At 42.3% G+C, this 12025-nt stretch overlaps 1 protein-coding gene across 3 annotated transcripts in view; it reads left to right on the forward strand.

The window, feature by feature from the left end:
• Positions 1-12025, forward strand: part of dlg3 (discs, large homolog 3 (Drosophila)) — a 474567-nt gene that overhangs the window by 404074 nt on the left and 58468 nt on the right. Inside the window, exon 1 of one of the 3 annotated variants that reach the window (XM_020519066.2) lies at positions 10081-10540. The exons of the other annotated variants lie outside the window; for them this stretch is intronic. The gene's annotated coding sequence lies outside the window, so the exon portion shown is untranslated. Of the gene's footprint in view, positions 1-10080; positions 10541-12025 lie in introns of those variants that run through there. 3 annotated transcript variants of the gene reach the window in all.

Here is a 12025-nt window from a genome sequence, read left to right on the forward strand (position 1 = left end):
TTGCAGGAACAGCAACTCATATTCCGCTTGGGAACCCTGCAGCCCAATGGTATCAATGTGGATTTCACAAGTTTCAAAATCTCCCCTCCCCCTACCGCATCCCAAAACCAGTCCAGCTCATCCCTGCCTCCCTAACCTGTTCTTCCTCCCACCTATCCCCTCCTCCCACCTCAAGCCGCACCTCCATCTCCTACCGACTAACCTCATCCCGCCCCCCTTGACCTGTCCGTCCTCCCTGGACTGACCTATCCCCTCCCTAACTCCCCACCTACACTCACCTTTACTGGCCCCATCCCCGCCTCTTCGACCTGTTTGTTTCCTCTCCACCTATCCTCTCCTCTATGCATCTTCTATCCGCCTCCCACTCTCTCCCTATTTATTTCAGAACCCCCTTCCCCTCCCCCTTTTCTGATGAAGGGTCTCGGCCCGAAACGTCAGCCTCTCTGCTCCTATGATGCTGCTTGGCCTGCTGTGTTCATCCAGCCCTGCACCTTGTTGTCTCCTTCTATCCGTTCATTTTCTCTGCCCTCCTATTTCTATACTCACCAGCCTGTTGGACTACTCTAAAGATTACATTATTTAACCCTAGAACAAAACTGTGTCATTAAATTTTGCCTTTTGCATTTATATTCTATGCACCATTTTACATGGGTATTTGTTTGAAATAAGTTAAGCTGCGTAAAAATTAACTTCACTGATGTTAAAAATAAACCTTGGAATGAATTATTTTCACTCATTACAGAGTGAATGTATGGAAAATGCTCCCAGTTAAAACACCTAATGTAATTACAATTCAGCAAAGATTTGTATAATACTTTATGAAAGTGTGATGAATGTGAGGATATGTGCAAAGACATGATCAAATACTCCATGCAACATCTTCGTTCCTGCTGAATGAGGACTGTGCTGGTGTCTTTGATTTGTAGTATGCAAATTCTGAGTCACTTTGAAAATTTTAAAGTTTGATAGTCAACACTTTTCATTACAAACGGACATAAGAATTAAGAGGAGTAGATTGTTCAGCTCTTTAAGCAATTAAATTGCTTGCAATGACAGGTTACCCTGAAATAACACAGGCCCTTATTACTACTTAACCATTAATTCCAAAATATGCTTTCTTAAAAGAGGACTGCTACAGAAGCATCGTAACCATAACAAAATCAGAATTAAATAGCTGGCAAAAATTCTGTGTATGACTGATGGAATGTAACACCTCAAGATGTCAAAGAAACTTCAAACACACTGGATTGTGATCTCTTGCAACTACAAAGATAATGAGGAACTAATGACCTCAGCTCAACAGCAAACCATTTCACTGAACTGAAGTCACATTTTGTGTATTTCCCTTTAAGGAATACATAAGGATAGCACATAAACCAGACAAAAGGAACAAGACAGGACAATAAAATAAATCTCTCACCCTGAATGCTGGAATTCAATTATGGTCAATCATTTGCAACAATCTTCATCTTAACGTATTCAGAGGATGGTCTGTCTCAGCCTCCTGCAGAGACCCCCAGCATCACAGATGCCAGTCTTCAGCCTATTTGGTTCACACCATGTGATATCAAGAAAGGATTAGAGGCACTAGACACTGCAAAAGTAATGGGCACTGACAAAGTCTAGCAATAGTACTGAAGGCCTATACTTCAGAAGTGTTACACCCCTATCCAAGCTGTTCCAGTACAGCTATAACATTGTTGGATATATGACAATGTGCAATATTGCCCAGGTAATTTGTGTGCACAAAAAGCAATGTAAATCCAACATGGCCAGTTACTACCCTATCAATCTACTCTTGCTCATCAGCAAAATGGAATGTGTCATCAATAGTGCTCTCAAGCAGCACTTGCTCAGCAATAACCTGCTCAACAACACTCAGTTTATGTTTCGCCAGGGCTCAGCTCATGCCCTCCAGACTGCCAAACGTGGACAAATGAGCTGAATACTAGACGTGATTGCCTTCAGCATCAAGGTCAAACTTGACTAAGTTTTGGCATCAAGGAGCCCAAGCAAAACAAGAGTAATGGGAATCAGAGTTATACTTAGCACCAAGGATGGTGGTTGTGGTTGTTAGAGGTCAGTCATCCCAGTTCCAGGACATCTCTGCAGGAGTTCCTCAGCTTATTGCCCTAGGCCCAACAATCTTTAGCTGCTTCAATAAATGACTTTCCCTCCATCATAAGGTCAGACATGGAAAATTGTGGAAAAGTTTAAATGAGGGGAGGGCTCAGCAGAGAGTATGGAAAAGGTCAGGAATCTAACTTGAGGCTCAGCAGATAAGTGGATAAAGGCAGCACAGTGGCTCAGCGGTTAGCACTGTGGCCTCACACTGCTATGAATTTGAGTTCAATTCCAGCCTTGGGTGACTGTCTGTTTGGAGTTTGCATATTCTCTGTGTGGGCTTCTGCCAAATGCTCCGGTTGCTGCCCACATTCCAAAGATCTGCAAGTTAGGTGGATGAGCCATGGTAAATGTTGGGTTACAGGGATGGTTTAGGAGGGTGGGTCTGGGCTGGGGGGGATGCTTTTTGGAGGATCAGCGTAGACCCGATGCACTGAATGGCCTCTATCTATACTGTAGGGATGCGATGACAAATATGAGAAAGGGAGCAGACAACACAGGACTGAAAGTATTGTATTTAAATGCACGTAGTATACAAAACAAGGTAAATGAGCTTGTGACGCAGATTGATAATTGACAGGTACAATGTAGTGGGTATTACAGAGACATGGCTGCAAAGGGATGAGGGCTAAGAACTAGATATCTAAGGATATTCATCCTATCGAAGGGGCAGGCAGATAGGCAGAGGGGGTGGGGTTTGCTTATTCGTAAGAAATGAAACTAAATTGACAGTGAGAAGTGTTATAGAGTCAGAAGTTGTAGAATCTATGTGGGTAGTATCAATTTACTGCAAAGATCCTGATGGGAGTTGTATATAGGCCTCCGAGCAGTCGTTAGGATGTGGGGAAGAAAGTAAATCAGGAGACAGAAATGGCATGTAAGAAAGGCACTACTACAATAATCATGGGTTTTCATTAAGCAAATTGCTGGGAGAATCAGGGTATAGTGGATATCAAGAAAAGGAATTTCTGGAATGCCTATAAGATGGTTTTTTTGGAGCAGCTCATGGTAGAGCCGAATAGGGAACAGGTAATTCTGGATTTGCTGATGTATAATGAGGCAGACTTGATCAGGAAATTTAAGGTAAAGGGATCCCTAGTGGGCAGTGACCACAATATGATAGAATTCACCCTGCAGTTTGAAAGGGAGAAGCTAGAATTAGATATAATGATATTTCAACTGAGTAAAGATAACTACAAAAACTGGGGGAGGATCTGGCCAAAGTTGATTGGAAGGGAAACCTAACAGGGAAGATGGAGCAGCATTGGCAGGTGTTTCTGGGGGTATTTCGAGAGGCACAACATAAATTTATCCCAAGGAAGAAGAAACATGTTCGGGGGAAGATTAGGCAGCCATGGCTGAGAAGGGAAGTCAGTGTCAGCATGGGGAGCTTGCAGAGAATTTGGACAGACTGAGAGTGAAGAGAAAAGTGGTAAAAGGAATAAAGTAGAGGCGTAGACCATTTTCTAAATGGGGAAAGGCTTCAGAAGTAAGAACAATGAACAAAGAACAGTACAGCACAGGAACAGGCCATTCAGCCCTCCAAGCCTGCGCTGACACATTTTGCCCTTCCATACTCAAACTGTCTTCACTTACAGGGTTCCAAAAGTGTCAGGGCATGGCCTTCTACAACAAGAAAGAATCCAAGATAAAAAAGGTGTAGAGCTGGATGAATACGACATTCAATAGCATGTCCATCACTTATCCCCAGGATGTTGATGGTGGGGCTTTACATGAACCAGACACAACTAGACAAGCCATATAAATACCTTGACTACAAGATTAGGTCAGAGGCTAGGAATCTTGCAGTAGGCAACTCACCTCCCGACTTCCCGAAGACTATCCACTATCTACAGGAGACAAGTCAGGAACATGATGGAATACTCCGCATTTACCTGGACTAGTGCAGCTCCAACAACATTCATGACATTTGACACTAGGACAAAGCAGCCCAGTTAACTGACACCACATGCACAAACATTCAGTCCCTCAGCTACCAATGCTCAGTAATAGCACTGTCTACTGTGTGCAAGATGCACTGCAGAAATTCACCAAAGTTCCTTTGACAATACATTCCAAACCATGACAGTTGCAATCCAAATGGGCAAAGACAGCAAATACATGGGAACACCACCACCTGCAAATTCCCTCCAAGCCATTTTAACTTGAAAATATATCGCCGACTCAAAATTTTGGAACTACCTCCTTAGCAGCATTGTGCATCTAGCTACACCAACTGCAGGGCAGTGGTTCAAGAAGGCAGCTCACCACCACCTTCTCTGGCCAAGCTAGAGAAGTACGTATTCAATGAATGAATAATAAAAATAAATTAGCTTCTTAAACACTTTTCTTAATGACTGTTCGCATCCTGAGATTCCTACAATGCTGTTTCTACAATCTTTATCAGAAGAAGCAAATGAAAACACACCAGTTTGTCAGAAATACCAGTCGATGACCAAATGGCATTTTCCTGTTTCAGATTTTATTTAGTTTTCACCGGTGCACTTAGCAGTAAGTGAGATTCTTACTATAGTAGAATTAATGAAGTCTCTGTTTCATTCATTCCATTATTCATTAAGTAGATTGAAGTTAAGGGTTATGATGAAATGATATCACTCATTGATTAGGTTTAAAACATTGCTGTTAATTAACTTATAAAACCTTTCTGCAACCAGTCTTGTGTTCTTGAATCAGTATTATATGTTCTGATGTTCTTTCGCAATGGTGTGGACCTATGGATTGATTTTGCAATGAACAAGTTGAATTAGACTGTAAGTATTTTTTAGTTTTGGTGTAATTGAACCAGCATGAAAAATACCCATGGGGGATGAAATTTTAACGTAAATGCACTTAGGCCTACAGAGATTTCTAAATCTTGCCTAATTTGCTCCACTCATCAGGTCTTGAATTGCCTGTTACTTAGTACAACGCAGGTTATTTTTGCCAGATCCTAACTGCACAAGTTGAAAAGGCATTTATGTTATTAACTTGTGGAATAATGGAAGGTTGCTCATTTTTTTTATCAGATTTGTAATATTGAATTGGGCCACTGCAATAAAAGTTGGAAAGGGGATTATTTTAAATTGGGAAGAAGAATAAAGAGACCTGGTAAAATACAATACCAAATAGTTATAGAATTCACAACACCTTCCTGTTTTAGTAATTTATTCCCCTCAATTCGGCATTCTAATATTAAATATATGTATAATCTTAGTTGGACATTTGGCACTCTATGTGCAAATGTGTTCTCCATCCTGCAAAAGAGACAATGAAGTACTGTAGAAAGTGCAGAAAAGCTTTACAAGGATGCTGCCAGATCTGAAAGCATAAACAAATATCAAACCAAGGATTTTTTCTCTGGAAGATTAATAGAAGACCTCAGAATTTTTCAACATTATGAATGGGTTCTATTGAATGAATGTGAAGCAAGTGCTTACACTTGTAGAGGAGGCATGAATATAAAATAGGTACTAACAGGTGAAACAAAGAATTAAATGAACTTTCTCTCTGTGCAAAGTGGTAGAATGTGAAACTTGCTGTCGCATGGGATGCTTGAAACAGATGGTATGATACAGCTAGCTCCTGGGCAAGGTTTCTCAATTTATTTTTTTTAGATGGAATGCTTGGAAAGTGATGAAGATGATTAATGAGGGTAAGGCAGTGGATGTTGTCGACAAGGACTTTACTAAAGCATTTGAGAAGGTCCCTCAGGGTAGGCTGGTCCAGAAGATCAAATCGCATGGAACCTATGGTGAGTTGGCAAGTTGGATACAAAATTGGCTTGGCCATAGAGACAGACGGTAGTTGGGAGGGGTGTTTTTCCGAATTGAGGTCTGTGGCCAGTGGTGTTCCGAAAAGATAAGTGCTACGACCGCTGTTGTTTGTAACATATATAAATTATTTGGATGAAAATGTCAACAGTTTGATAAGTAAGTTTGCAGATGACATGAAAATTGGTGGAGTTTTGTAAAATGAGGAAGGATATCAAAGGATGCAGCAGGATACAGATCAGCATTCATTGTTCGGGGCATTGAGTATAAAAGTTGAAAAGCCATGTTGCAACTGTATAAAACTTTAGTCAGGCCATATTTGAAGTACTGTGTACAATTCTGATCACTGTGCTATAGCAAGGAAGTGGAGGCTTTGGAGGGGGTGTGGAAGAGATTTATCAAGATGTTGCCTGGATTGGAGTGTGTTAGCTATAAGGAGAAGTTGGACAGACTTGGATTGTTTCTACTACAGCATTGGGGGCTGAGGAGTGACCTGATAGATATGAGAAGAATGGATAGGGTAGACAGTCAGAGTCTCTTTCCCAGAGTGAAAATGTCAAATACTAGTGAGGGGCAAGGTTTAGGGTGAGAGGGGGAAAGTTTAAAGGAGATGTGTGAGGAAGGTTTCTTGCACTGCCCAGGGAGGTGGTAAAAGCAGAAATGTTAGCAAAATTTATGGGGCATTTAGATAGACACATCAATATGCAGAGAATTTTTTTTCTTTATTCACAGGATGAGGTTGTCGCGATTTAGGCAGCATTTATTACCCATGCAAGTTGCCCAGAGGGCATTTGAGAGTCAACCACATTGCTGTGGGTCTGGAGTCACATGTAGCCAGTCCAGGTTAGGATGGCAGTTTCCTTCCCTAAAGGACATTAGTGAACCAGATGGGTTTTTTGGACAATTGGCAACAGATTCACGGTCATCATTAGATCTTTAATTCCAGATATTTTTTATTGAATTCAAATTCCACCATCTGCCAAGGCGGGATTTGAACCCAGAACAGAGGAATATGGATGATTTGCAAATGGGATTAGTTTAGAATAGCATCATGGTTGGCACAGATATGGTATGCTGAAAGGTCTGTTCTGCTGTACTGTTCTATTTTCCAAGTTATTGGGTGATGTACTGACGAGGGGTGCATTGGCCTCCCCTTCTTTGTTTACCCACCTGCTTCTGTTAGCTGCAACAAGGTTAAAGTAAAAGTAAATTGTGGCTGTTACAGTTGGTGGTAGTTGAAAAGCTGATTCTGAGATTCTTAGATAACGAGGTGTAGAGCTGGATGAACACAGCAGGCCAAGCAGCATCACAGCAGGCCAAGCAGCTACTCCTCTGATGCTGCTTGGCCTGCTGTGTTCATCCAGCTCTACACCTTGTTATCTCAGATTCTCCAGCATCTGCAGTTCCTACTATCTCTGAGATTCTTAGCTTTGTTAGTTGATTGACATTTTTTTCTTCCCTGGTTCCTTTTGACAGTGGCTGGTTTCCAGGGCTCAGAGTGAAAGAATGTCTTTTCCTTTTCTTTACCTGTAGGGGTATTTAATGGCTGATCCAGAATTGCGACCTTCATGGCACATACTGGGCCACTAAATACCCAAAACAGGGCTGAATTTAATTTTATACCTGATTTTTCCCCCCATTGATCCCTATAAGGGCAAAAGATAAAATGTGTCTTCTCCTGCTCAGAGGGGTTGGGTAATCAGATTCTCATTATTCCTTTCTCTTTTGTCTGTCTATTTGAAGTTCTATGACTCTACAGGGGTGATAATCCAGGATTCCTCTCCAAACAGTTACTCATATTACAACAAAAAGATGAATGCCACTGTGTCTTTTTAAAAGAACCATGTAATAATTAAACGTTCAGTATGTCCATTGGTGATCAGTGCTTGCAAAAGAGAACTTATGCCTTTAATAGGAGACTTGATGCATATATAAGGGAGAACAAAATTGAGATGATAAAGGGACTGAGTGGGAAGAAGCAATTGTGGAATATAAACATTGCTATGGGTCAGATTGCCTGTGTTTTTGTTATGAAGTCTAGTTCTTATTTCAACATGAAGTGTAAATTGGGTAGGCATAATTGAGGCGAGTGGCAAACTGTCTGTAGATGTGTGAGGCCCAAGCCTCATCTGCATGCTCTGGTGAGTTTCCTGCCCAAAACTGGCAGGAAACAAAACATAGCCAATAGGGGAGCCATAATGATGGCAAGAAAGAGATGGTCTCTGGTGACAGAAGAATAGTTCCCTGATATTCTGGTATGTCGAATACATGTGAAGGATCAGGGAAATCAGAAACCTTTCATGTGGAAACCAGAAGCTGCTCCTGATGCTACAATCAGTGTTTTTTTGAAAAGTGAGAGGATTTGCTTTCTTGGGTTTTGCAGAACAGATTCATCTTTCCCTGCAACCGCAGGAAGTGCTACACCTGCCCCCATACCTCGTCCCTCACCCCCATCCCAGGCCCCAAGAAGACTTTCCACATCAAGCAGATGTTCACCTGCACATCTGCCAATGTGGTATACTGCATCCGCTGTACCCGGTGTGGCTTCCTCTACATCGGGGAAACCAAGCGGAGACTCGGGGACCGCTTTGCAGAACACCTACGCTCAGTTCGCAACAAACAACTGCACCTCCCAGTCGCGAACCATTTCAACTCCCCCTCCCATTCCTCAGACGACATGTCCATCCTGGGCCTCCTGCAGTGCCACAACGATGCCACCCGAAGGTTGCAGGAACAGCAACTCATATTCCGCTTGGGAACCCTGCAGCCCAATGGCATCAATGTGGATTTCACAAGTTTCAAAATCTCCCCTCCCCCCACCGCATCCCAAAACCAGTCCAGCTCATCCCTGCCTCCCTAACCTGTTCTTCCTCCCACCTATCCCCTCCTCCCACCTCAAGCCGCACCTCCATCTCCTACCGACCAACCTCATCCCACCCCCTTGACCTGTCCGTCCTCCCTGGACTGACCTATCCCCTTCCTAACTCCCTACCTACACACCTTTCCTGGCTCCATCCCCGCCTCTTCGACCTGTTTGTTTCCTCTCCACCTATCCTCTCCTCTATCCCTCTTCTATCCGCCTCCCACTCTCTCCCTATTTATTTCAAAACCCCCTTCCCCTCCCCCTTTTCTGATGAAGGGTCTAGGCCCGAAACGTCAGCCTCTCTGCTCCTATGATGCTGCTTGGCCTGCTGTGTTCATCCAGCCCTGCACCTTGTTGTCTCGGATTCTCCAGCATCTGCAGTTCCTACTATCTCCTCTTTCTACTGGGTTAGCCTGATAGTCCCAATTGCTTTCCCATTCAAGCCTATGTTTAAAATATTAGTCAACCCTCAATAAAATCATAAAAGTTTGATTTAAGCATTTCAAAAAGTTCCCATTGGCTTCCAGCAGATGTATTTCTGAGCTGTTCAGATATTGTTAGAAATCACCATATTTGTCTTATGGGCGATTTTAAAATGCCCTGATGAGGTATCCACTGGGTGCATAGGGTTTAAATCATCCTTTTTGTCATTCTGCATAACAGCAATAGGCTTAATATATGGAATAATATATGGGTCAATTTCCAGAAAACCTCTAACTGAAGCTTGAGAGACTTGTGAAGTTTTTCCACCAGCTTTGCTTAGCTGTCTGGTTTGAAAGCAATACAGAAGCAGTAGAGTAACTCTGTGTTTACTGGCCTGATTCCAGAGAACAAAGGTCTGAGAGCCCTGGGGAGAACTGCCGTCTCACGCTATTTTATTTTTAATCCACGCTCTATTACCGTGATGAAGTTGAATTTTCTGGGAGATTCTTAAATTATAACAACCTATTTAAATGCTTTTGAAAGTATAGTCATTAACACCTGTGTTCAAATGAATCATCTGGGACTACACCTCTATGTGTTTCACATCACAATTATGCACTTAGCAGGTTGGGAATGTTCGTCTGTGTTCTAAGCCACTCTAGATATCCATTCAAAAATTTAAATTGTATGCATCAATTTGATGTGCAGCCACAGTGAACTGTGTTAGCTTTGAGGCAGAGGGAGACAGAGACTGAGTCACGCTGTGTTAGAGGCGGGGCTAGTAATGGTAATAAACCACATGGCATCGTCTCCATTGGCTGGTTGCGTCAAACCAGGTTGAGTCCCACTCTTTTGATTTTCACAAACCGGTTTAAGCCTCACCAAGCAGCAAGGTTAATGATTCATTCTTTTGACCTCGCCTTGTTCACTTCACTACACACTGAGAAAGATTTTAACGAATCAGATTAAGTAGAGGAACTATTTCATTTACGAACTGATCACTACAGGAGGCCATAAGTTGATCACCGAGCTTCTTGTCTGTTTTTGTGCAAAAGCTGCGATCAGGCGAAGTCCTTTAAGCTCTATTTGAGAAGTGTTTGCGTCACTGCAGGCTTAGGCAGGGCAGGTCAAAGCTGAGCCAGGGCAAAGTCGCAAACAGCACGCTTTTTATCCTTCTTCGAGCAGCTCAAATTCCATCATCCTGCGGGGGGGGAGGAGGGAAGAGGAAGTGATCGCAAAACCTGGGAACTCAATCTGGACTGATGTACGAATCTCTTCATTATCCCATGCTTGACTATCATTGCATTTCAAACTTGCGGACAGTTCCACAATAACCGCAGCTTTACTGACACTCTGAAAGGTGGGTATTTTTTTTTCATTAATTTTGTGGGGGAGGTGCACTGTAGAGGATGAGGATCGTCTTCTCAGACATATTAATCCTGTAGCAGCTGCTGGGGCCTTTGTTTTACGGATTTACCTCCAGATAGGGGCAGCGCGGCAAAACACTTATTCGGAAGTGTCGGTGATACTACAGACTTGACGTATCTCAAACAAGTGCTATTTGTTCCAAGATTATTACATGGGTATAGATGTGAATACGTCAATATCTACACAGTGTACAGTTTGCCTTTAAGTGAACGATTTAATTGAACCATAAATCATTTTGATTTTTTTTCATCTGCTGTTACCAATCTTCATACATGAATGATCAATTTATGCACTTTGTCGTGGTGTTTCTCCGTGCGCGATGGAGCCATGAACTTCATCGGAAGGTGCTCTCACTTCTTACGGCAGGGGTTCATAGACAAGAACAACTGCCACTCCATTGGAAGTGTCGCTCTGGGCTCCCGCGTGTTCCCATGTATCTGACTGAATGCAGCATTGCTGGTGAATGAGAGTAAGCTCCTACCTGACTTCAGGTTGTGCAGTCTGGTGTGCAAATAATTAGTCCCCGCTCACAACCGCAGAATGTGAATAAACTGTTGTTTTGTGCGAGACGTGGGGTGAATGGTTGATCGCTGAGGTATTAGTGGGTAGACACGATATTTGTATGTCGGAGTTTACATGTTGCCATGTTCTCACCGTCTACGTTTATCCATCATCATGAATTCCGACCAATTATAGTCCAGTCAGTTTATTTATAAATACTTAATGCCACACCTTAAATCCCCCCTTGACTTTTTTAAGCGATAGCATTTAGAATGTATTTAAATGGTTTGACAGCATTGTTGAAATATTGGAGAAAGGATTTGCAGATACAATTTTGTGTTTTTCCCCCCTTAGGTGTAACTTCAGGAGTTACATTGTTTCCTTCAGTTTATTTTGAAGTGTTTTCATTATTTACACTTCATATTTTAACCACATGAATCCAAAAAACAAATTCTTCTGTCCAATTTTAAATATATGGAGCAGAGACTGCTCGTTTTGTCCCATAATGTTGAGGTTTTTAGTTAAAACCTCCATATTAAAATGGTCCTACAACACGTGTTTTATTGCTATTATCTGTGCTGTATAAAATGTTTATGATACATGATATGCAGTAAGGTGCTTTATTTTAAAACCTTTAAAGCTTTATCATACCCTCTGCCAAGAACAGAAGTAAGACCTCAGTAGTTTATCGGGAATAGGGCAGAGAAAGCAGAAGGTGATTATCATGGAGAAGATCAGCTTGGAGAGGGTATGAGGAGACATGGAGGAGAATTAGAGAAATAAACAACTATGGATCTAGGGCAGGAGGGAGCCTTAACAGACTTTAGGTCAAGTGGACAGAAGAAGGGTGGCACAGTGGCTAAGTGGTTGGCGCTGCAGCTTCACAGCGCCAGGGACCCATGTTCAATTCCAGCTT

This window comes from Rhincodon typus, chromosome 14, assembly GCF_021869965.1.
Source record: "Rhincodon typus isolate 14 chromosome 14, sRhiTyp1.1, whole genome shotgun sequence".
NCBI lineage: Eukaryota > Metazoa > Chordata > Chondrichthyes > Orectolobiformes > Rhincodontidae > Rhincodon > Rhincodon typus.